Source organism: Balaenoptera physalus (genome assembly GCF_965194825.1).
Source record: "Balaenoptera physalus genome assembly, chromosome: 9".
Lineage (NCBI taxonomy): Eukaryota > Metazoa > Chordata > Mammalia > Artiodactyla > Balaenopteridae > Balaenoptera > Balaenoptera physalus.
Window position 1 is genome coordinate 82,419,864 of NC_138888.1, and position 24,484 is coordinate 82,444,347.

Genomic DNA, 24,484 nt, shown 5'->3' on the forward strand with positions numbered 1-24,484 from the left:
TTTCCCATGCTGGTACTAGGGAAACAGACCTACCGGCCAGTGGTGTTCTTCGGTTATAAATTAGAGTGCAATGTGCCCGGATAAAACCACAAATGTTGATGTCTCCTTGCTTTTGTTTGTTTTTAAATTGAGTTTATATTTATTATTAGAGTAATATTCCATTGTGTACGTGGACCACTTCTTCTTGGTGCATTCCTCGGTTGATGGACATTTTCATTGCTTCCAAGTGCTGGCTATGGTAAATCTTGCTGGCGTACAGGTTTGCCAGCCTGTGACTTTTTGATTCTCATTTTCTCAAGTGATAGGCCAAGCAGTGGTTGTGATTGATTGACTGGTAGCTCAATGTTTCCCTTTTCAAAGCACCTACACTGTGTTTTCATTAGTGGCTCTTTACATGCCCCCCCTTACAACCGAAGGTACGCATTTCTCCACACTCCCTTCACGGTTTATTTTTTGCAGCATTTTTCCTAATGGCCATTCTGACTGCTGTGAGCTGATAGGTTTTTGTAATATGGGTATGCATGTCATTAAAATTTTTTAAATTCGTCATATTCCTACCCCTTTTTCTTTTCTCTTAAAAGAAAAACCCGTGAGTACAATATAGCTCTTGAACTTGTCTTCTTCGAAGCTTGCCCTCTTTTGAATTTTTTGGTCGATTTTTGACCCCAGAAATTTTCTGGAGGGCAGGTATCATTTACAGAACTGCAAGTTGGTGAAAATTTAGTGACCTTTTGCAGTGGGTTCAAAGCTGCTGTTGTGGGAAACGGCCACAAGGAGGTAGCATTTCTCCATTCCCCAATCTGGGTACTAGGGCAGCAGAGCCTTTCTGGAAGTCCTTGTCCTAGGTTGTAAATTAGAATGGAAATTGCCAGGAGAAATCCCCATAAGTTTATGTCTCATTACTTCTTCTTGGTTTTTAAAATTTTTTTAATCTGGGTAAAGTTTAGAATATTGTTTGTCCTAGGTGTACACAATCTGGTTCATTTGTACATTATGTATGTCTATTAATGTACAGATCCTCTTCCCATGTAAAATATTACAGTGTTCCGTCGACCTCCCTTGCTATATGTTCGGTGTTTTTGATACATGTATATAATATGTATTTGTATATGTATGGTAACACTAATGTTCATTTCTCAATTTCCCCCCTCCTTTCCTTTCAGATGAGCATAGTTTGTTTTCTAAGCCTGTGAGTGTCTTTCTCTTTGGAAATATGTTCATCTGTGTCAGTTATTAGATAATGCCATAAGTGATAATATAGGATATAGGTGTTTTGCTTTCCGACCTACTTCATGTTTTGTGATTATCTCCAGGCTCAAGTATGGTTCCTCAAAGAGCAGTGCTTCAATGTTTTCCATGGCTAATATTCCATTGTGTACATGGACCACTTCTTCTTGGTGCATTCCTCTGTCGATGGACATTTTCGTTGCTTCCAAGTGTTGCCTATGGTAAATATGGCTGGAGTGCAGGATTTCCAGCCTGTGATTTTTGATTTTCATTTTCTCAGGTGATAGACCCAGCAGTGGGTATGATTGATTGACTGGTACGGTAGCTCAACGTTTACCTTTTCAAGGCAACTCCATTGTGCTTTCATTAGTGGCTCTTGCCACGTCCCCCTTAGAATCAAGGGTACGCATTTCTCCACAATCACGTCAGCATTTATTGTTGGCAGAATTTTTTTTGATGGCCATTATGACTGGTGTGAGCTGATAGGTTTTTGTAATTTGGGTTTACATGTCTGTAAAAATTCCTACAATTCATCATTTTTCCACGGCTTTTTCTTTTCTGTTAAAAGAAAAAAGCAAAAAAGTGTGAGTATAATATACCTCTTCAAATATTCTTTTTGGAAGGTTGCACTCTAGAATTTTTTGGTCGATTTTCGACCTCAGTATTTTTTGGAGGTCAGGTGTCATTTACAGAACTGCAATTGGTGAATATTTAGTGACCTTTTGCAGTGGGTTTAAAGCTGCTGTTGTGGGAAACGGCCACAAGGATGCAGCATTTCTCCATTCCCAAATCTGGGTACTAGGGCAGCAGAGCCATTCTAGAAGTCGTTTGTCTAGGTTGTAAATTTGAATGGAATGTGCCAGGAAAACCCCCCATAAGTCTATGTCTCATTACTCCTAGTTCGTTGTTTTAATTTTTTCAATTGGGGTAATGGTTAGAATGTTGCTTGTCCAAGGTGTACACACTCTGGTTCATCTACATATTCTACATACCTATTTATGTAGAGATCCTCTTCCCTTGTAAATTATTACAGTGTTCCGTAATCCTTCCTTGCTATATGGTCGGTCTTTTTGATATATGTATATAATATGTATTTGTATACATATGGTAACGCTAATCTTCATTTATCCATTCCCCCCAACTTTACTTTTAGATAAGCATAGTTCTTTTTTAATAAGTCTGTGATTGACTTTCTGTGTGGAAATATGTTCATTTGTGTCAGTTATTAGATAACGCCTATAAGTGATATCATAGGATATAGGACTTTTGCTTTCCGACTTACCTCATGTTCTGTGATTATCTCCAAGATCATCTATGGGGCCTCAAAGAGCAGTGTTTCATTGTTTTCCATGGCTAGTATTCATTGTGTACATGGACCACTTCTTCTTTATCCTTTCATCTGTAGATGGACATTTTGGTTGCTTCACTGTCTTGTCTATTGTGAATAAGGCTGCAGTGCAGCTTTTGCAGCCCGGGTCTTCTTCATTCTGGTCTTCTCAGGTGAGAGGCCCATTGGTGCGCCTGCTGGATTGACTGGTACCTCAATTTTTCCTTTTAAACGCAGCTCTTTCCTGTTCTCATTATTAGCGTTTAACCCTTTTACATCTCACCAGCAGCTAGAGGGTACACAGTTCTCTAAAACCTCTTCAGCATTTATTGTTTGTAGACTTTTTGCCAATGGTCAGTCGACTGGTGTGAGTTGAAGACTTTTTGTAGATTAGATTGCATGAGTCTAATACTTCCTGAGGCTGAGCTTTTATCCATTTTCCTTTCTTTAAAAAGAGAGTGAGTAAAACTTACCTCTTCATACTGTCTTCTTGAAAATTTTGCCTGTTTTGAATTTTTTTTATCCATTCCCTACCTCAGCACAATTTTGAGGGCAGGTGTCCTTTACAGCCCTGAGTCCTTGTGAATGGTAAGTGACCATTAGCTGTGGGTTAAAAGCTGCTCTTGCGGGAATCGGCCACATGGCGGCAGCATTTCTCCTTTACCAAATCTGGTTACTAGGTCAACAGAGCCTTACTGGAAGTGGTGTTCTAGGTTGTAAATTAGAATGGCATGTGAGAGGAAAACGCCCTTTAATGTATGTCTCATTACTTCTTGTTGTTATTTTTAACTTACGTTTTATTTTTTATCACAGCAAACTTGATTACAATGTTTTGTTTGTTCTAGGTGTGCAAGATGTGGTTCTTTCACACATATACATATATCTATTCTTCTTCGGAGCCTTTTCCCATGTAGGTTATGACACAATGTTGAGTAGTCTTCTCTTGGTATTGCGTAGGTCTTTGGTGATTACATATTTCACAGGTGTTTGTATCTCTCTGTTAACCTCAATACGGTAATGTATCCATTCCTCACACCTTTCTAATTGGTGAACCATAAGTTTTTTTATTGATTCTATGATAGTGTTTCTCTGTGGAAATATCTTTGTTTGTATCATTTTTTAGGTAACCCCTATATATGATATGATAGGATATGTGTCTTTCGCTTTCTCACTTACTCCAAGTTGCGTGATTACTTCTAGACTCATCTACGGTGCTGCAAATGGCATTGTTTCATTTTTTCACTAGCTCATATTCCATCTGTACAGGTAGCAGTTCTTCTTTGTCCACCCATCTGTCGGTGGACTTTTTGGTTACTTCCATATCTTGGCTATTGTAATAGTGTGCAATGCAGATTTGCGTGGCTGTGTCCTTCCAATTCTGTCTTCTTAGTTTATAGGTCCAGGAATAGGTCTGCTGGATCACATGGTAGCTCAATGTTTACTTTTTAAAGGCACCTCTGTTCTGTTCTCCTTAGTGGCTCTTTCCAGGTTACGTCCCACTTAAAGTGGAGGGCATGTATTTCTTCCCAGCACCTTCAGGATTTATTCTTTGTAGTTTTTGCTGATGATTATTCTGAGTGGTGTGAGCTGATACCTCTTTGTGGTTGAATTTGCATGTGTCTCATAATGCGTTGAAATTGAGCTTTAAGACATGATCTTTTTATTTTTCCAGCTGTGATTAGAGCTTATTTCTTCACAGTGTTTTCTTAAAGTATGTGTCACCATTTGTAATATTTTGGCCGTTATCTCCCTCAAGACATTTTGAGGGCAGGTTTCATTTACAGCCCTGCAGTACTTGTTCATATGAAGTGACCATTAGCTCAGGCTTTAAACCTGCTTTTGCAGGTAACGGCCAGAGAGCGGCAGCCTTTCTACGTTTCCCATGCTGGTACTAGGGAAACAGACCTAACGGCCAGTGGTGTTCTTCGGTTATAAATTAGAGTGCAATGTGCCCGGATAAAACCACAAATGTTGATGTCTCCTTGCTTTTGTTTGTTTTTAAATTGAGTTTATATTTATTATTAGAGTAATATTCCATTGTGTACGTGGACCACTTCTTCTTGGTGCATTCCTCGGTTGATGGACATTTTCATTGCTTCCAAGTGCTGGCTATGGTAAATCTTGCTGGCGTACAGGTTTGCCAGCCTGTGACTTTTTGATTCTCATTTTCTCAAGTGATAGGCCAAGCAGTGGTTGTGATTGATTGACTGGTAGCTCAATGTTTCCCTTTTCAAAGCACCTACACTGTGTTTTCATTAGTGGCTCTTTACATGCCCCCCCTTACAACCGAAGGTACGCATTTCTCCACACTCCCTTCACGGTTTATTTTTTGCAGCATTTTTCCTAATGGCCATTCTGACTGCTGTGAGCTGATAGGTTTTTGTAATATGGGTATGCATGTCATTAAAATTTTTTAAATTCGTCATATTCCTACCCCTTTTTCTTTTCTCTTAAAAGAAAAACCCGTGAGTACAATATAGCTCTTGAACTTGTCTTCTTCGAAGCTTGCCCTCTTTTGAATTTTTTGGTCGATTTTTGACCCCAGAAATTTTCTGGAGGGCAGGTATCATTTACAGAACTGCAAGTTGGTGAAAATTTAGTGACCTTTTGCAGTGGGTTCAAAGCTGCTGTTGTGGGAAACGGCCACAAGGAGGTAGCATTTCTCCATTCCCCAATCTGGGTACTAGGGCAGCAGAGCCTTTCTGGAAGTCCTTGTCCTAGGTTGTAAATTAGAATGGAAATTGCCAGGAGAAATCCCCATAAGTTTATGTCTCATTACTTCTTCTTGGTTTTTAAAATTTTTTTAATCTGGGTAAAGTTTAGAATATTGTTTGTCCTAGGTGTACACAATCTGGTTCATTTGTACATTATGTATGTCTATTAATGTACAGATCCTCTTCCCATGTAAAATATTACAGTGTTCCGTCGACCTCCCTTGCTATATGTTCGGTGTTTTTGATACATGTATATAATATGTATTTGTATATGTATGGTAACACTAATGTTCATTTCTCAATTTCCCCCCTCCTTTCCTTTCAGATGAGCATAGTTTGTTTTCTAAGCCTGTGAGTGTCTTTCTCTTTGGAAATATGTTCATCTGTGTCAGTTATTAGATAATGCCATAAGTGATAATATAGGATATAGGTGTTTTGCTTTCCGACCTACTTCATGTTTTGTGATTATCTCCAGGCTCAAGTATGGTTCCTCAAAGAGCAGTGCTTCAATGTTTTCCATGGCTAATATTCCATTGTGTACATGGACCACTTCTTCTTGGTGCATTCCTCTGTCGATGGACATTTTCGTTGCTTCCAAGTGTTGCCTATGGTAAATATGGCTGGAGTGCAGGATTTCCAGCCTGTGATTTTTGATTTTCATTTTCTCAGGTGATAGACCCAGCAGTGGGTATGATTGATTGACTGGTACGGTAGCTCAACGTTTACCTTTTCAAGGCAACTCCATTGTGCTTTCATTAGTGGCTCTTGCCACGTCCCCCTTAGAATCGAGGGTACGCATTTCTCCACAATCACGTCAGCATTTATTGTTGGCAGAATTTTTTTTGATGGCCATTATGACTGGTGTGAGCTGATAGGTTTTTGTAATTTGGGTTTACATGTCTGTAAAAATTCCTACAATTCATCATTTTTCCACGGCTTTTTCTTTTCTGTTAAAAGAAAAAAGCAAAAAAGTGTGAGTATAATATACCTCTTCAAATATTCTTTTTGGAAGGTTGCACTCTAGAATTTTTTGGTCGATTTTCGACCTCAGTATTTTTTGGAGGTCAGGTGTCATTTACAGAACTGCAATTGGTGAATATTTAGTGACCTTTTGCAGTGGGTTTAAAGCTGCTGTTGTGGGAAACGGCCACAAGGATGCAGCATTTCTCCATTCCCAAATCTGGGTACTAGGGCAGCAGAGCCATTCTAGAAGTCGTTTGTCTAGGTTGTAAATTTGAATGGAATGTGCCAGGAAAACCCCCCATAAGTCTATGTCTCATTACTCCTAGTTCGTTGTTTTAATTTTTTCAATTGGGGTAATGGTTAGAATGTTGCTTGTCCAAGGTGTACACACTCTGGTTCATCTACATATTCTACATACCTATTTATGTAGAGATCCTCTTCCCTTGTAAATTATTACAGTGTTCCGTAATCCTTCCTTGCTATATGGTCGGTCTTTTTGATATATGTATATAATATGTATTTGTATACATATGGTAACGCTAATCTTCATTTATCCATTCCCCCCACCTTTACTTTTAGATAAGCATAGTTCTTTTTTAATAAGTCTGTGATTGACTTTCTGTGTGGAAATATGTTCATTTGTGTCAGTTATTAGATAACGCCTATAAGTGATATCATAGGATATAGGACTTTTGCTTTCCGACTTACCTCATGTTCTGTGATTATCTCCAAGATCATCTATGGGGCCTCAAAGAGCAGTGTTTCATTGTTTTCCATGGCTAGTATTCATTGTGTACATGGACCACTTCTTCTTTATCCTTTCATCTGTAGATGGACATTTTGGTTGCTTCACTGTCTTGTCTATTGTGAATAAGGCTGCAGTGCAGCTTTTGCAGCCCGGGTCTTCTTCATTCTGGTCTTCTCAGGTGAGAGGCCCATTGGTGCGCCTGCTGGATTGACTGGTACCTCAATTTTTCCTTTTAAACGCAGCTCTTTCCTGTTCTCATTATTAGCGTTTAACCCTTTTACATCTCACCAGCAGCTAGAGGGTACACAGTTCTCTAAAACCTCTTCAGCATTTATTGTTTGTAGACTTTTTGCCAATGGTCAGTCGACTGGTGTGAGTTGAAGACTTTTTGTAGATTAGATTGCATGAGTCTAATACTTCCTGAGGCTGAGCTTTTATCCATTTTCCTTTCTTTAAAAAGAGAGTGAGTAAAACTTACCTCTTCATACTGTCTTCTTGAAAATTTTGCCTGTTTTGAATTTTTTTTATCCATTCCCTACCTCAGCACAATTTTGAGGGCAGGTGTCCTTTACAGCCCTGAGTCCTTGTGAATGGTAAGTGACCATTAGCTGTGGGTTAAAAGCTGCTCTTGCGGGAATCGGCCACATGGCGGCAGCATTTCTCCTTTACCAAATCTGGTTACTAGGTCAACAGAGCCTTACTGGAAGTGGTGTTCTAGGTTGTAAATTAGAATGGCATGTGAGAGGAAAACGCCCTTTAATGTATGTCTCATTACTTCTTGTTGTTATTTTTAACTTACGTTTTATTTTTTATCACAGCAAACTTGATTACAATGTTTTGTTTGTTCTAGGTGTGCAAGATGTGGTTCTTTCACACATATACATATATCTATTCTTCTTCGGAGCCTTTTCCCATGTAGGTTATGACACAATGTTGAGTAGTCTTCTCTTGGTATTGCGTAGGTCTTTGGTGATTACATATTTCACAGGTGTTTGTATCTCTCTGTTAACCTCAATACGGTAATGTATCCATTCCTCACACCTTTCTAATTGGTGAACCATAAGTTTTTTTATTGATTCTATGATAGTGTTTCTCTGTGGAAATATCTTTGTTTGTATCATTTTTTAGGTAACCCCTATATATGATATGATAGGATATGTGTCTTTCGCTTTCTCACTTACTCCAAGTTGCGTGATTACTTCTAGACTCATCTACGGTGCTGCAAATGGCATTGTTTCATTTTTTCACTAGCTCATATTCCATCTGTACAGGTAGCAGTTCTTCTTTGTCCACCCATCTGTCGGTGGACTTTTTGGTTACTTCCATATCTTGGCTATTGTAATAGTGTGCAATGCAGATTTGCGTGGCTGTGTCCTTCCAATTCTGTCTTCTTAGTTTATAGGTCCAGGAATAGGTCTGCTGGATCACATGGTAGCTCAATGTTTACTTTTTAAAGGCACCTCTGTTCTGTTCTCCTTAGTGGCTCTTTCCAGGTTACGTCCCACTTAAAGTGGAGGGCATGTATTTCTTCCCAGCACCTTCAGGATTTATTCTTTGTAGTTTTTGCTGATGATTATTCTGAGTGGTGTGAGCTGATACCTCTTTGTGGTTGAATTTGCATGTGTCTCATAATGCATTGAAATTGAGCTTTAAGACATGATCTTTTTATTTTTCCAGCTGTGATTAGAGCTTATTTCTTCACAGTGTTTTCTTAAAGTATGTGTCACCATTTGTAATATTTTGGCCGTTATCTCCCTCAAGACATTTTGAGGGCAGGTTTCATTTACAGCCCTGCAGTACTTGTTCATATGAAGTGACCATTAGCTCAGGCTTTAAACCTGCTTTTGCAGGTAACGGCCAGAGAGCGGCAGCCTTTCTACGTTTCCCATGCTGGTACTAGGGAAACAGACCTACCGGCCAGTGGTGTTCTTCGGTTATAATTAGAGTGCAATGTGCCCGGATAAAACCACAAATGTTGATGTCTCCTTGCTTTTGTTTGTTTTTAAATTGAGTTTATATTTATTATTAGAGTAATATTCCATTGTGTACGTGGACCACTTCTTCTTGGTGCATTCCTCGGTTGATGGACATTTTCATTGCTTCCAAGTGCTGGCTATGGTAAATCTTGCTGGCGTACAGGTTTGCCAGCCTGTGACTTTTTGATTCTCATTTTCTCAAGTGATAGGCCAAGCAGTGGTTGTGATTGATTGACTGGTAGCTCAATGTTTCCCTTTTCAAAGCACCTACACTGTGTTTTCATTAGTGGCTCTTTACATGCCCCCCCTTACAACCGAAGGTACGCATTTCTCCACACTCCCTTCACGGTTTATTTTTTGCAGCATTTTTCCTAATGGCCATTCTGACTGCTGTGAGCTGATAGGTTTTTGTAATATGGGTATGCATGTCATTAAAATTTTTTAAATTCGTCATATTCCTACCCCTTTTTCTTTTCTCTTAAAAGAAAAACCCGTGAGTACAATATAGCTCTTGAACTTGTCTTCTTCGAAGCTTGCCCTCTTTTGAATTTTTTGGTCGATTTTGGACCCCAGAAATTTTCTGGAGGGCAGGTATCATTTACAGAACTGCAAGTTGGTGAAAATTTAGTGACCTTTTGCAGTGGGTTCAAAGCTGCTGTTGTGGGAAACGGCCACAAGGAGGTAGCATTTCTCCATTCCCCAATCTGGGTACTAGGGCAGCAGAGCCTTTCTGGAAGTCCTTGTCCTAGGTTGTAAATTAGAATGGAAATTGCCAGGAGAAATCCCCATAAGTTTATGTCTCATTACTTCTTCTTGGTTTTTAAAATTTTTTTAATCTGGGTAAAGTTTAGAATATTGTTTGTCCTAGGTGTACACAATCTGGTTCATTTGTACATTATGTATGTCTATTAATGTACAGATCCTCTTCCCATGTAAAATATTACAGTGTTCCGTCGACCTCCCTTGCTATATGTTCGGTGTTTTTGATACATGTATATAATATGTATTTGTATATGTATGGTAACACTAATGTTCATTTCTCAATTTCCCCCCTCCTTTCCTTTCAGATGAGCATAGTTTGTTTTCTAAGCCTGTGAGTGTCTTTCTCTTTGGAAATATGTTCATCTGTGTCAGTTATTAGATAATGCCATAAGTGATAATATAGGATATAGGTGTTTTGCTTTCCGACCTACTTCATGTTTTGTGATTATCTCCAGGCTCAAGTATGGTTCCTCAAAGAGCAGTGCTTCAATGTTTTCCATGGCTAATATTCCATTGTGTACATGGACCACTTCTTCTTGGTGCATTCCTCTGTCGATGGACATTTTCGTTGCTTCCAAGTGTTGCCTATGGTAAATATGGCTGGAGTGCAGGATTTCCAGCCTGTGATTTTTGATTTTCATTTTCTCAGGTGATAGACCCAGCAGTGGGTATGATTGATTGACTGGTACGGTAGCTCAACGTTTACCTTTTCAAGGCAACTCCATTGTGCTTTCATTAGTGGCTCTTGCCACGTCCCCCTTAGAATCAAGGGTACGCATTTCTCCACAATCACGTCAGCATTTATTGTTGGCAGAATTTTTTTTGATGGCCATTATGACTGGTGTGAGCTGATAGGTTTTTGTAATTTGGGTTTACATGTCTGTAAAAATTCCTACAATTCATCATTTTTCCACGGCTTTTTCTTTTCTGTTAAAAGAAAAAAGCAAAAAAGTGTGAGTATAATATACCTCTTCAAATATTCTTTTTGGAAGGTTGCACTCTAGAATTTTTTGGTCGATTTTCGACCTCAGTATTTTTTGGAGGTCAGGTGTCATTTACAGAACTGCAATTGGTGAATATTTAGTGACCTTTTGCAGTGGGTTTAAAGCTGCTGTTGTGGGAAACGGCCACAAGGATGCAGCATTTCTCCATTCCCAAATCTGGGTACTAGGGCAGCAGAGCCATTCTAGAAGTCGTTTGTCTAGGTTGTAAATTTGAATGGAATGTGCCAGGAAAACCCCCCATAAGTCTATGTCTCATTACTCCTAGTTCGTTGTTTTAATTTTTTCAATTGGGGTAATGGTTAGAATGTTGCTTGTCCAAGGTGTACACACTCTGGTTCATCTACATATTCTACATACCTATTTATGTAGAGATCCTCTTCCCTTGTAAATTATTACAGTGTTCCGTAATCCTTCCTTGCTATATGGTCGGTCTTTTTGATATATGTATATAATATGTATTTGTATACATATGGTAACGCTAATCTTCATTTATCCATTCCCCCCAACTTTACTTTTAGATAAGCATAGTTCTTTTTTAATAAGTCTGTGATTGACTTTCTGTGTGGAAATATGTTCATTTGTGTCAGTTATTAGATAACGCCTATAAGTGATATCATAGGATATAGGACTTTTGCTTTCCGACTTACCTCATGTTCTGTGATTATCTCCAAGATCATCTATGGGGCCTCAAAGAGCAGTGTTTCATTGTTTTCCATGGCTAGTATTCATTGTGTACATGGACCACTTCTTCTTTATCCTTTCATCTGTAGATGGACATTTTGGTTGCTTCACTGTCTTGTCTATTGTGAATAAGGCTGCAGTGCAGCTTTTGCAGCCCGGGTCTTCTTCATTCTGGTCTTCTCAGGTGAGAGGCCCATTGGTGCGCCTGCTGGATTGACTGGTACCTCAATTTTTCCTTTTAAACGCAGCTCTTTCCTGTTCTCATTATTAGCGTTTAACCCTTTTACATCTCACCAGCAGCTAGAGGGTACACAGTTCTCTAAAACCTCTTCAGCATTTATTGTTTGTAGACTTTTTGCCAATGGTCAGTCGACTGGTGTGAGTTGAAGACTTTTTGTAGATTAGATTGCATGAGTCTAATACTTCCTGAGGCTGAGCTTTTATCCATTTTCCTTTCTTTAAAAAGAGAGTGAGTAAAACTTACCTCTTCATACTGTCTTCTTGAAAATTTTGCCTGTTTTGAATTTTTTTTATCCATTCCCTACCTCAGCACAATTTTGAGGGCAGGTGTCCTTTACAGCCCTGAGTCCTTGTGAATGGTAAGTGACCATTAGCTGTGGGTTAAAAGCTGCTCTTGCGGGAATCGGCCACATGGCGGCAGCATTTCTCCTTTACCAAATCTGGTTACTAGGTCAACAGAGCCTTACTGGAAGTGGTGTTCTAGGTTGTAAATTAGAATGGCATGTGAGAGGAAAACGCCCTTTAATGTATGTCTCATTACTTCTTGTTGTTATTTTTAACTTACGTTTTATTTTTTATCACAGCAAACTTGATTACAATGTTTTGTTTGTTCTAGGTGTGCAAGATGTGGTTCTTTCACACATATACATATATCTATTCTTCTTCGGAGCCTTTTCCCATGTAGGTTATGACACAATGTTGAGTAGTCTTCTCTTGGTATTGCGTAGGTCTTTGGTGATTACATATTTCACAGGTGTTTGTATCTCTCTGTTAACCTCAATACGGTAATGTATCCATTCCTCACACCTTTCTAATTGGTGAACCATAAGTTTTTTTATTGATTCTATGATAGTGTTTCTCTGTGGAAATATCTTTGTTTGTATCATTTTTTAGGTAACCCCTATATATGATATGATAGGATATGTGTCTTTCGCTTTCTCACTTACTCCAAGTTGCGTGATTACTTCTAGACTCATCTACGGTGCTGCAAATGGCATTGTTTCATTTTTTCACTAGCTCATATTCCATCTGTACAGGTAGCAGTTCTTCTTTGTCCACCCATCTGTCGGTGGACTTTTTGGTTACTTCCATATCTTGGCTATTGTAATAGTGTGCAATGCAGATTTGCGTGGCTGTGTCCTTCCAATTCTGTCTTCTTAGTTTATAGGTCCAGGAATAGGTCTGCTGGATCACATGGTAGCTCAATGTTTACTTTTTAAAGGCACCTCTGTTCTGTTCTCCTTAGTGGCTCTTTCCAGGTTACGTCCCACTTAAAGTGGAGGGCATGTATTTCTTCCCAGCACCTTCAGGATTTATTCTTTGTAGTTTTTGCTGATGATTATTCTGAGTGGTGTGAGCTGATACCTCTTTGTGGTTGAATTTGCATGTGTCTCATAATGCGTTGAAATTGAGCTTTAAGACATGATCTTTTTATTTTTCCAGCTGTGATTAGAGCTTATTTCTTCACAGTGTTTTCTTAAAGTATGTGTCACCATTTGTAATATTTTGGCCGTTATCTCCCTCAAGACATTTTGAGGGCAGGTTTCATTTACAGCCCTGCAGTACTTGTTCATATGAAGTGACCATTAGCTCAGGCTTTAAACCTGCTTTTGCAGGTAACGGCCAGAGAGCGGCAGCCTTTCTACGTTTCCCATGCTGGTACTAGGGAAACAGACCTAACGGCCAGTGGTGTTCTTCGGTTATAAATTAGAGTGCAATGTGCCCGGATAAAACCACAAATGTTGATGTCTCCTTGCTTTTGTTTGTTTTTAAATTGAGTTTATATTTATTATTAGAGTAATATTCCATTGTGTACGTGGACCACTTCTTCTTGGTGCATTCCTCGGTTGATGGACATTTTCATTGCTTCCAAGTGCTGGCTATGGTAAATCTTGCTGGCGTACAGGTTTGCCAGCCTGTGACTTTTTGATTCTCATTTTCTCAAGTGATAGGCCAAGCAGTGGTTGTGATTGATTGACTGGTAGCTCAATGTTTCCCTTTTCAAAGCACCTACACTGTGTTTTCATTAGTGGCTCTTTACATGCCCCCCCTTACAACCGAAGGTACGCATTTCTCCACACTCCCTTCACGGTTTATTTTTTGCAGCATTTTTCCTAATGGCCATTCTGACTGCTGTGAGCTGATAGGTTTTTGTAATATGGGTATGCATGTCATTAAAATTTTTTAAATTCGTCATATTCCTACCCCTTTTTCTTTCCTCTTAAAAGAAAAACCCGTGAGTACAATATAGCTCTTGAACTTGTCTTCTTCGAAGCTTGCCCTCTTTTGAATTTTTTGGTCGATTTTTGACCCCAGAAATTTTCTGGAGGGCAGGTATCATTTACAGAACTGCAAGTTGGTGAAAATTTAGTGACCTTTTGCAGTGGGTTCAAAGCTGCTGTTGTGGGAAACGGCCACAAGGAGGTAGCATTTCTCCATTCCCCAATCTGGGTACTAGGGCAGCAGAGCCTTTCTGGAAGTCCTTGTCCTAGATTGTAAATTAGAATGGAAATTGCCAGGAGAAATCCCCATAAGTTTATGTCTCATTACTTCTTCTTGGTTTTTAAAATTTTTTTAATCTGGGTAAAGTTTAGAATATTGTTTGTCCTAGGTGTACACAATCTGGTTCATTTGTACATTATGTATGTCTATTAATGTACAGATCCTCTTCCCATGTAAAATATTACAGTGTTCCGTCGACCTCCCTTGCTATATGTTCGGTGTTTTTGATACATGTATATAATATGTATTTGTATATGTATGGTAACACTAATGTTCATTTCTCAATTTCCCCCCTCCTTTCCTTTCAGATGAGCATAGTTTGTTTTCTAAGCCTGTGAGTGTCTTTCTCTTTGGAAATATGTTCATCTGTGTCAGTTATTAGATAATGCCATAAGTGATAATATAGGATATAGGTGTTTTGCTTTCCGACCTACTTCATGTTTTGTGATTATCTCCAGGCTCAAGTATGGTGTCTCAAAGAGCAGTGCTTCAATGTTTTCCATGGCTAATATTCCATTGTGTACATGGACCACTTCTTCTTGGTGCATTCCTCTGTCGATGGACATTTTCGTTGCTTCCAAGTGTTGCCTATGGTAAATATTGCTGGAGTGCAGGATTTCCAGCCTGTGATTTTTGATTTTCATTTTCTCAGGTGATAGACCCAGCAGTGGGTATGATTGATTGACTGGTACGGTAGCTCAACGTTTACCTTTTCAAGGCAACTCCATTGTGCTTTCATTAGTGGCTCTTGCCACGTCCCCCTTAGAATCGAGGGTACGCATTTCTCCACAATCACGTCAGCATTTATCGTTGGCAGAATTTTTTTTGATGGCCATTATGACTGGTGTGAGCTGATAGGTTTTTGTAATTTGGGTTTACATGTCTGTAAAAATTCCTACAATTCATCATTTTTCCACGGCTTTTTCTTTTCTGTTAAAAGAAAAAAGCAAAAAATTGTGAGTATAATATACCTCTTCAAATATTCTTTTTGGAAGGTTGCACTCTAGAATTTTTTGGTCGATTTTCGACCTCAGTATTTTTTGGAGGTCAGGTGTCATTTACAGAACTGCAATTGGTGAATACTTAGTGACCTTTTGCAGTGGGTTTAAAGCTGCTGTTGTGGGAAACGGCCACAAGGATGCAGCATTTCTCCATTCCCAAATCTGGGTACTAGGGCAGCAGAGCCATTCTAGAAGTCGTTTGTCTAGGTTGTAAATTTGAATGGAATGTGCCAGGAAATCCCCCCATAAGTCTATGTCTCATTACTCCTAGTTCGTTGTTTTAATTTTTTCAATTGGGGTAATGGTTAGAATGTTGCTTGTCCAAGGTGTACACACTCTGGTTCATCTACATATTCTACATACCTATTTATGTAGAGATCCTCTTCCCTTGTAAATTATTACAGTGTTCCGTAATCCTTCCTTGCTATATGGTCGGTCTTTTTGATATATGTATATAATATGTATTTGTATACATATGGTAACGCTAATCTTCATTTATCCATTCCCCCCACCTTTACTTTTAGATAAGCATAGTTCTGTTTTAATAAGTCTGTGATTGACTTTCTGTGTGGAAATATGTTCATTTGTGTCAGTTATTAGATAACGCCTATAAGTGATATCATAGGATATAGGACTTTTGCTTTCCGACTTACCTCATGTTCTGTGATTATCTCCAAGATCATCTATGGGGCCTCAAAGAGCAGTGTTTCATTGTTTTCCATGGCTAGTATTCATTGTGTACATGGACCACTTCTTCTTTATCCTTTCATCTGTAGATGGACATTTTGGTTGCTTCACTGTCTTGTCTATTGTGAATAAGGCTGCAGTGCAGCTTTTGCAGCCCGGGTCTTCTTCATTCTGGTCTTCTCAGGTGAGAGGCCCATTGGTGCGCCTGCTGGATTGACTGGTACCTCAATTTTTCCTTTTAAACGCAGCTCTTTCCTGTTCTCATTATTAGCGTTTAACCCTTTTACATCTCACCAGCAGCTAGAGGGTACACAGTTCTCTAAAACCTCTTCAGCATTTATTGTTTGTAGACTTTTTGCCAATGGTCAGTCGACTGGTGTGAGTTGAAGACTTTTTGTAGATTAGATTGCATGAGTCTAATACTTCCTGAGGCTGAGCTTTTATCCATTTTCCTTTCTTTAAAAAGAGAGTGAGTAAAACTTACCTCTTCATACTGTCTTCTTGAAAATTTTGCCTGTTTTGAATTTTTTTTATCCATTCCCTACCTCAGCACAATTTTGAGGGCAGGTGTCCTTTACAGCCCTGAGTCCTTGTGAATGGTAAGTGACCATTAGCTGTGGGTTAAAAGCTGCTCTTGCGGGATTCGGCCACATGGCGGCAGCATTTCTCCTTTACCAAATCTGGTTACTAGGTCAACAGAGCCTTACTGGAAGTGGTGTTCTAGGTTGTAAATTAGAATGGCATGTGAGAGGAAAACGCCCTTTAATGTATGTCTCATTACTTCTTGTTGTTATTTTTAACTTACGTTTTATTTTTTATCACAGCAAACTTGATTACAATGTTTTGTTTGTTCTAGGTGTGCAAGATGTGGTTCTTTCACACATATACATATATCTATTCTTCTTCGGAGCCTTTTCCCATGTAGGTTATGACACAATGTTGAGTAGTCTTCTCTTGGTATTGCGTAGGTCTTTGGTGATTACATATTTCACAGGTGTTTGTATCTCTCTGTTAACCTCAATACGGTAATGTATCCATTCCTCACACCTTTCTAATTGGTGAACCATAAGTTTTTTTATTGATTCTATGATAGTGTTTCTCTGTGGAAATATCTTTGTTTGTATCATTTTTTAGGTAACCCCTATATATGATATGATAGGATATGTGTCTTTCGCTTTCTCACTTACTCCAAGTTGCGTGATTACTTCTAGACTCATCTACGGTGCTGCAAATGGCATTGTTTCATTTTTTCACTAGCTCATATTCCATCTGTACAGGTAGCAGTTCTTCTTTGTCCACCCATCTGTCGGTGGACTTTTTGGTTACTTCCATATCTTGGCTATTGTAATAGTGTGCAATGCAGATTTGCGTGGCTGTGTCCTTCCAATTCTGTCTTCTTCGTTTATAGGTCCAGGAATAGGTCTGCTGGATCACATGGTAGCTCAATGTTTACTTTTTAAAGGCAGCTCTGTTCTGTTCTCCTTAGTGGCTCTTTCCAGGTTACGTCCCACTTAAAGTGGAGGGCATGTATTTCTTCCCAGCACCTTCAGGATTTATTCTTTGTAGTTTTTGCTGATGATTATTCTGAGTGGTGTGAGCTGATACCTCTTTGTGGTTGAATTTGCATGTGTCTCATAATGCGTTGAAATTGAGCTTTAAGACATGATCTTTTTATTTTTCCAGCTGTGATTAGAGCTTATTTCTTCACAGTGTTTTCTTAAAGTATGTGTCACCATTTGTAATATTTTGGCCGTTATCTCCCTCAAGACATTTTGAGGGCAGGTTTCATTTACAGCCCTGCAGTACTTGTTCATATGAAGTGACCATTAGCTCAGGCTTTAAACCTGCTTTTGCAGGTAACGGCCAGAGAGCGGCAGCCTTTCTACGTTTCCCATGCTGGTACTAGGGAAACAGACCTAACGGCCAGTGGTGTTCTTCGGTTATAAATTAGAGTGCAATGTGCCCGGATAAAACCACAAATGTTGATGTCTCCTTGCTTTTGTTTGTTTTTAAATTGAGTTTATATTTATTATTAGAGTAATATTCCATTGTGTACGTGGACCACTTCTTCTTGGTGCATTCCTCGGTTGATGGACATTTTCATTGCTTCCAAGTGCTGGCTATGGTAAATCTTGCTGGCGTACAGGTTTGCCAGCCTGTGACTTTTTGATTCTCATTTTCTCAAGTGATAGGCCAAGCAGTGGTTGTGATTGATTGACTGGTAGCTCAATGTTTCCCTTTTCAAAGCACCTACACTGTGTTTTCATTAGTGGCTCTTTACATGCCCCCCCTTACAACCGAAGGTACGCATTTCTCCACACTCCCTTCACGGTTTATTTTTTGCAGCATTTTTCCTAATGGCCATTCTGACTGCTGTGAGCTGATAGGTTTTTGTAATATGGGTATGCATGTCATTAAAATTTTTTAAATTCGTCATATTCCTACCCCTTTTTCTTTCCTCTTAAAAGAAAAACCCGTGAGTACAATATAGCTCTTGAACTTGTCTTCTTCGAAGCTTGCCCTCTTTTGAATTTTTTGGTCGATTTTTGACCCCAGAAATTTTCTGGAGGGCAGGTATCATTTACAGAACTGCAAGTTGGTGAAAATTTAGTGACCTTTTGCAGTGGGTTCAAAGCTGCTGTTGTGGGAAACGGCCACAAGGAGGTAGCATTTCTCCATTCCCCAATCTGGGTACTAGGGCAGCAGAGCCTTTCTGGAAGTCCTTGTCCTAGATTGTAAATTAGAATGGAAATTGCCAGGAGAAATCCCCATAAGTTTATGTCTCATTACTTCTTCTTGGTTTTTAAAATTTTTTTAATCTGGGTAAAGTTTAGAATATTGTTTGTCCTAGGTGTACACAATCTGGTTCATTTGTACATTATGTATGTCTATTAATGTACAGATCCTCTTCCCATGTAAAATATTACAGTGTTCCGTCGACCTCCCTTGCTATATGTTCGGTGTTTTTGATACATGTATATAATATGTATTTGTATATGTATGGTAACACTAATGTTCATTTCTCAATTTCCCCCCTCCTTTCCTTTCAGATGAGCATAGTTTGTTTTCTAAGCCTGTGAGTGTCTTTCTCTTTGGAAATATGTTCATCTGTGTCAGTTATTAGATAATGCCATAAGTGATAATATAGGATATAGGTGTTTTGCTTTCCGACCTACTTCATGTTTTGTGATTATCTCCAGGCTCAAGTATGGTGTCTCAAAGAGCAGTGCTTCAATGTTTTCCATGGCTAATATTCCATTGTGTACATGGACCACTTCTTCTTGGTGCATTCCTCTGTCGATGGACATTTTCGTTGCTTCCAAGTGTTGCCTATGGTAAATATTGCTGGAGTGCAGGATTTCCAGCCTGTGATTTTTGATTTTCATTTTCTCAGGTGATAGACCCAGCAGTGGGTATGATTGATTGACTGGTACGGTAGCTCAACGTTTACCTTTTCAAGGCAACTCCATTGTGCTTTCATTAGTGGCTCTTGCCACGTCCCCCTTAGAATCGAGGGTACGCATTTCTCCACAATCACGTCAGCATTTATCGTTGGCAGAATTTTTTTTGATGGCCATTATGACTGGTGTGAGCTGATAGGTTTTTGTAATTTGGGTTTACATGTCTGTAAAAATTCCTACAATTCATCATTTTTCCACGGCTTTTTCTTTTCTGTTAAAAGAAAAAAGCAAAAAATTGTGAGTATAATATACCTCTTCAAATATTCTTTTTGGAAGGTTGCACTCTAGAATTTTTTGGTCGATTTTCGACCTCAGTATTTTTTGGAGGTCAGGTGTCATTTACAGAACTGCAATTGGTGAATACTTAGTGACCTTTTGCAGTGGGTTTAAAGCTGCTGTTGTGGGAAACGGCCACAAGGATGCAGCATTTCTCCATTCCCAAATCTGGGTACTAGGGCAGCAGAGCCATTCTAGAAGTCGTTTGTCTAGGTTGTAAATTTGAATGGAATGTGCCAGGAAATCCCCCCATAAGTCTATGTCTCATTACTCCTAGTTCGTTGTTTTAATTTTTTCAATTGGGGTAATGGTTAGAATGTTGCTTGTCCAAGGTGTACACACTCTGGTTCATCTACATATTCTACATACCTATTTATGTAGAGATCCTCTTCCCTTGTAAATTATTACAGTGTTCCGTAATCCTTCCTTGCTATATGGTCGGTCTTTTTGATATATGTATATAATATGTATTTGTATACATATGGTAACGCTAATCTTCATTTATCCATTCCCCCCACCTTTACTTTTAGATAAGCATAGTTCTGTTTTAATAAGTCTGTGATTGACTTTCTGTGTGGAAATATGTTCATTTGTGTCAGTTATTAGATAACGCCTATAAGTGATATCATAGGATATAGGACTTTTGCTTTCCGACTTACCTCATGTTCTGTGATTATCTCCAAGATCATCTATGGGGCCTCAAAGAGCAGTGTTTCATTGTTTTCCATGGCTAGTATTCATTGTGTACATGGACCACTTCTTCTTTATCCTTTCATCTGTAGATGGACATTTTGGTTGCTTCACTGTCTTGTCTATTGTGAATAAGGCTGCAGTGCAGCTTTTGCAGCCCGGGTCTTCTTCATTCTGGTCTTCTCAGGTGAGAGGCCCATTGGTGCGCCTGCTGGATTGACTGGTACCTCAATTTTTCCTTTTAAACGCAGCTCTTTCCTGTTCTCATTATTAGCGTTTAACCCTTTTACATCTCACCAGCAGCTAGAGGGTACACAGTTCTCTAAAACCTCTTCAGCATTTATTGTTTGTAGACTTTTTGCCAATGGTCAGTCGACTGGTGTGAGTTGAAGACTTTTTGTAGATTAGATTGCATGAGTCTAATACTTCCTGAGGCTGAGCTTTTATCCATTTTCCTTTCTTTAAAAAGAGAGTGAGTAAAACTTACCTCTTCATACTGTCTTCTTGAAAATTTTGCCTGTTTTGAATTTTTTTTATCCATTCCCTACCTCAGCACAATTTTGAGGGCAGGTGTCCTTTACAGCCCTGAGTCCTTGTGAATGGTAAGTGACCATTAGCTGTGGGTTAAAAGCTGCTCTTGCGGGATTCGGCCACATGGCGGCAGCATTTCTCCTTTACCAAATCTGGTTACTAGGTCAACAGAGCCTTACTGGAAGTGGTGTTCTAGGTTGTAAATTAGAATGGCATGTGAGAGGAAAACGCCCTTTAATGTATGTCTCATTACTTCTTGTTGTTATTTTTAACTTACGTTTTATTTTTTATCACAGCAAACTTGATTACAATGTTTTGTTTGTTCTAGGTGTGCAAGATGTGGTTCTTTCACACATATACATATATCTATTCTTCTTCGGAGCCTTTTCCCATGTAGGTTATGACACAATGTTGAGTAGTCTTCTCTTGGTATTGCGTAGGTCTTTGGTGATTACATATTTCACAGGTGTTTGTATCTCTCTGTTAACCTCAATACGGTAATGTATCCATTCCTCACACCTTTCTAATTGGTGAACCATAAGTTTTTTTATTGATTCTATGATAGTGTTTCTCTGTGGAAATATCTTTGTTTGTATCATTTTTTAGGTAACCCCTATATATGATATGATAGGATATGTGTCTTTCGCTTTCTCACTTACTCCAAGTTGCGTGATTACTTCTAGACTCATCTACGGTGCTGCAAATGGCATTGTTTCATTTTTTCACTAGCTCATATTCCATCTGTACAGGTAGCAGTTCTTCTTTGTCCACCCATCTGTCGGTGGACTTTTTGGTTACTTCCATATCTTGGCTATTGTAATAGTGTGCAATGCAGATTTGCGTGGCTGTGTCCTTCCAATTCTGTCTTCTTCGTTTATAGGTCCAGGAATAGGTCTGCTGGATCACATGGTAGCTCAATGTTTACTTTTTAAAGGCAGCTCTGTTCTGTTCTCCTTAGTGGCTCTTTCCAGGTTACGTCCCACTTAAAGTGGAGGGCATGTATTTCTTCCCAGCACCTTCAGGATTTATTCTTTGTAGTTTTTGCTGATGATTATTCTGAGTGGTGTGAGCTGATACCTCTTTGTGGTTGAATTTGCATGTGTCTCATAATGCGTTGAAATTGAGCTTTAAGACATGATCTTTTTATTTTTCCAGCTGTGATTAGAGCTTATTTCTTCACAGTGTTTTCTTAAAGTATGTGTCACCATTTGTAATATTTTGGCCGTTATCTCCCTCAAGACATTTTGAGGGCAGGTTTCATTTACAGCCCTGCAGTACTTGTTCATATGAAGTGACCATTAGCTCAGGCTTTAAACCTGCTTTTGCAGGTAACGGCCAGAGAGCGGCAGCCTTTCTACGTTTCCCATGCTGGTACTAGGGAAACAGACCTACCGGCCAGTGGTGTTCTTCGGTTATAAATTAGAGTGCAATGTGCCCGGATAAAACCACAAATGTTGATGTCTCCTTGCTTTTGTTTGTTTTTAAATTGAGTTTATATTTATTATTAGAGTAATATTCCATTGTGTACGTGGACCACTTCTTCTTGGTGCATTCCTCGGTTGATGGACATTTTCATTGCTTCCAAGTGCTGGCTATGGTAAATCTTGCTGGCGTACAGGTTTGCCAGCCTGTGACTTTTTGATTCTCATTTTCTCAAGTGATAGGCCAAGCAGTGGTTGTGATTGATTGACTGGTAGCTCAATGTTTCCCTTTTCAAAGCACCTACACTGTGTTTTCATTAGTGGCTCTTTACATGCCCCCCCTTACAACCGAAGGTACGCATTTCTCCACACTCCCTTCACGGTTTATTTTTTGCAGCATTTTTCCTAATGGCCATTCTGACTGCTGTGAGCTGATAGGTTTTTGTAATATGGGTATGCATGTCATTAAAATTTTTTAAATTCGTCATATTCCTACCCCTTTTTCTTTTCTCTTAAAAGAAAAACCCGTGAGTACAATATAGCTCTTGAACTTGTCTTCTTCGAAGCTTGCCCTCTTTTGAATTTTTTGGTCGATTTTTGACCCCAGAAATTTTCTGGAGGGCAGGTATCATTTACAGAACTGCAAGTTGGTGAAAATTTAGTGACCTTTTGCAGTGGGTTCAAAGCTGCTGTTGTGGGAAACGGCCACAAGGAGGTAGCATTTCTCCATTCCCCAATCTGGGTACTAGGGCAGCAGAGCCTTTCTGGAAGTCCTTGTCCTAGGTTGTAAATTAGAATGGAAATTGCCAGGAGAAATCCCCATAAGTTTATGTCTCATTACTTCTTCTTGGTTTTTAAAATTTTTTTAATCTGGGTAAAGTTTAGAATATTGTTTGTCCTAGGTGTACACAATCTGGTTCATTTGTACATTATGTATGTCTATTAATGTACAGATCCTCTTCCCATGTAAAATATTACAGTGTTCCGTCGACCTCCCTTGCTATATGTTCGGTGTTTTTGATACATGTATATAATATGTATTTGTATATGTATGGTAACACTAATGTTCATTTCTCAATTTCCCCCCTCCTTTCCTTTCAGATGAGCATAGTTTGTTTTCTAAGCCTGTGAGTGTCTTTCTCTTTGGAAATATGTTCATCTGTGTCAGTTATTAGATAATGCCATAAGTGATAATATAGGATATAGGTGTTTTGCTTTCCGACCTACTTCATGTTTTGTGATTATCTCCAGGCTCAAGTATGGTTCCTCAAAGAGCAGTGCTTCAATGTTTTCCATGGCTAATATTCCATTGTGTACATGGACCACTTCTTCTTGGTTTATTCCTCTGTCGATGGACATTTTCGTTGCTTCCAAGTGTTGCCTATGGTAAATATTGCTGGAGTGCAGGATTTCCAGCCTGTGATTTTTGATTTTCATTTTCTCAGGTGATAGACCCAGCAGTGGGTATGATTGATTGACTGGTACGGTAGCTCAACGTTTACCTTTTCAAGGCAACTCCATTGTGCTTTCATTAGTGGCTCTTGCCACGTCCCCCTTAGAATCAAGGGTACGCATTTCTCCACAATCACGTCAGCATTTATTGTTGGCAGAATTTTTTTTGATGGCCATTATGACTGGTGTGAGCTGATAGGTTTTTGTAATTTGGGTTTACATGTCTGTAAAAATTCCTACAATTCCTCATTTTTCCACGGCTTTTTCTTTTCTGTTAAAAGAAAAAAGCAAAAAAGTGTGAGTATAATATACCTCTTCAAATATTCTTTTTGGAAGGTTGCACTCTAGAATTTTTTGGTCGATTTTCGACCTCAGTATTTTTTGGAGGGCAGGTGTCATTTACAGAACTGCAATTGGTGAATATTTAGTGACCTTTTGCAGTGGGTTTAAAGCTGCTGTTGTGGGAAACGGCCACAAGGATGCAGCATTTCTCCATTCCCAAATCTGGGTACTAGGGCAGCAGAGCCATTCTAGAAGTCGTTTGTCTAGGTTGTAAATTTGAATGGAATGTGCCAGGAAAACCCCCCATAAGTCTATGTCTCATTACTCCTAGTTCGTTGTTTTAATTTTTTCAATTGGGGTAATGGTTAGAATGTTGCTTGTCCAAGGTGTACACACTCTGGTTCATCTACATATTCTACATACCTATTTATGTAGAGATCCTCTTCCCTTGTAAATTATTACAGTGTTCCGTAATCCTTCCTTGCTATATGGTCGGTCTTTTTGATATATGTATATAATATGTATTTGTATACATATGG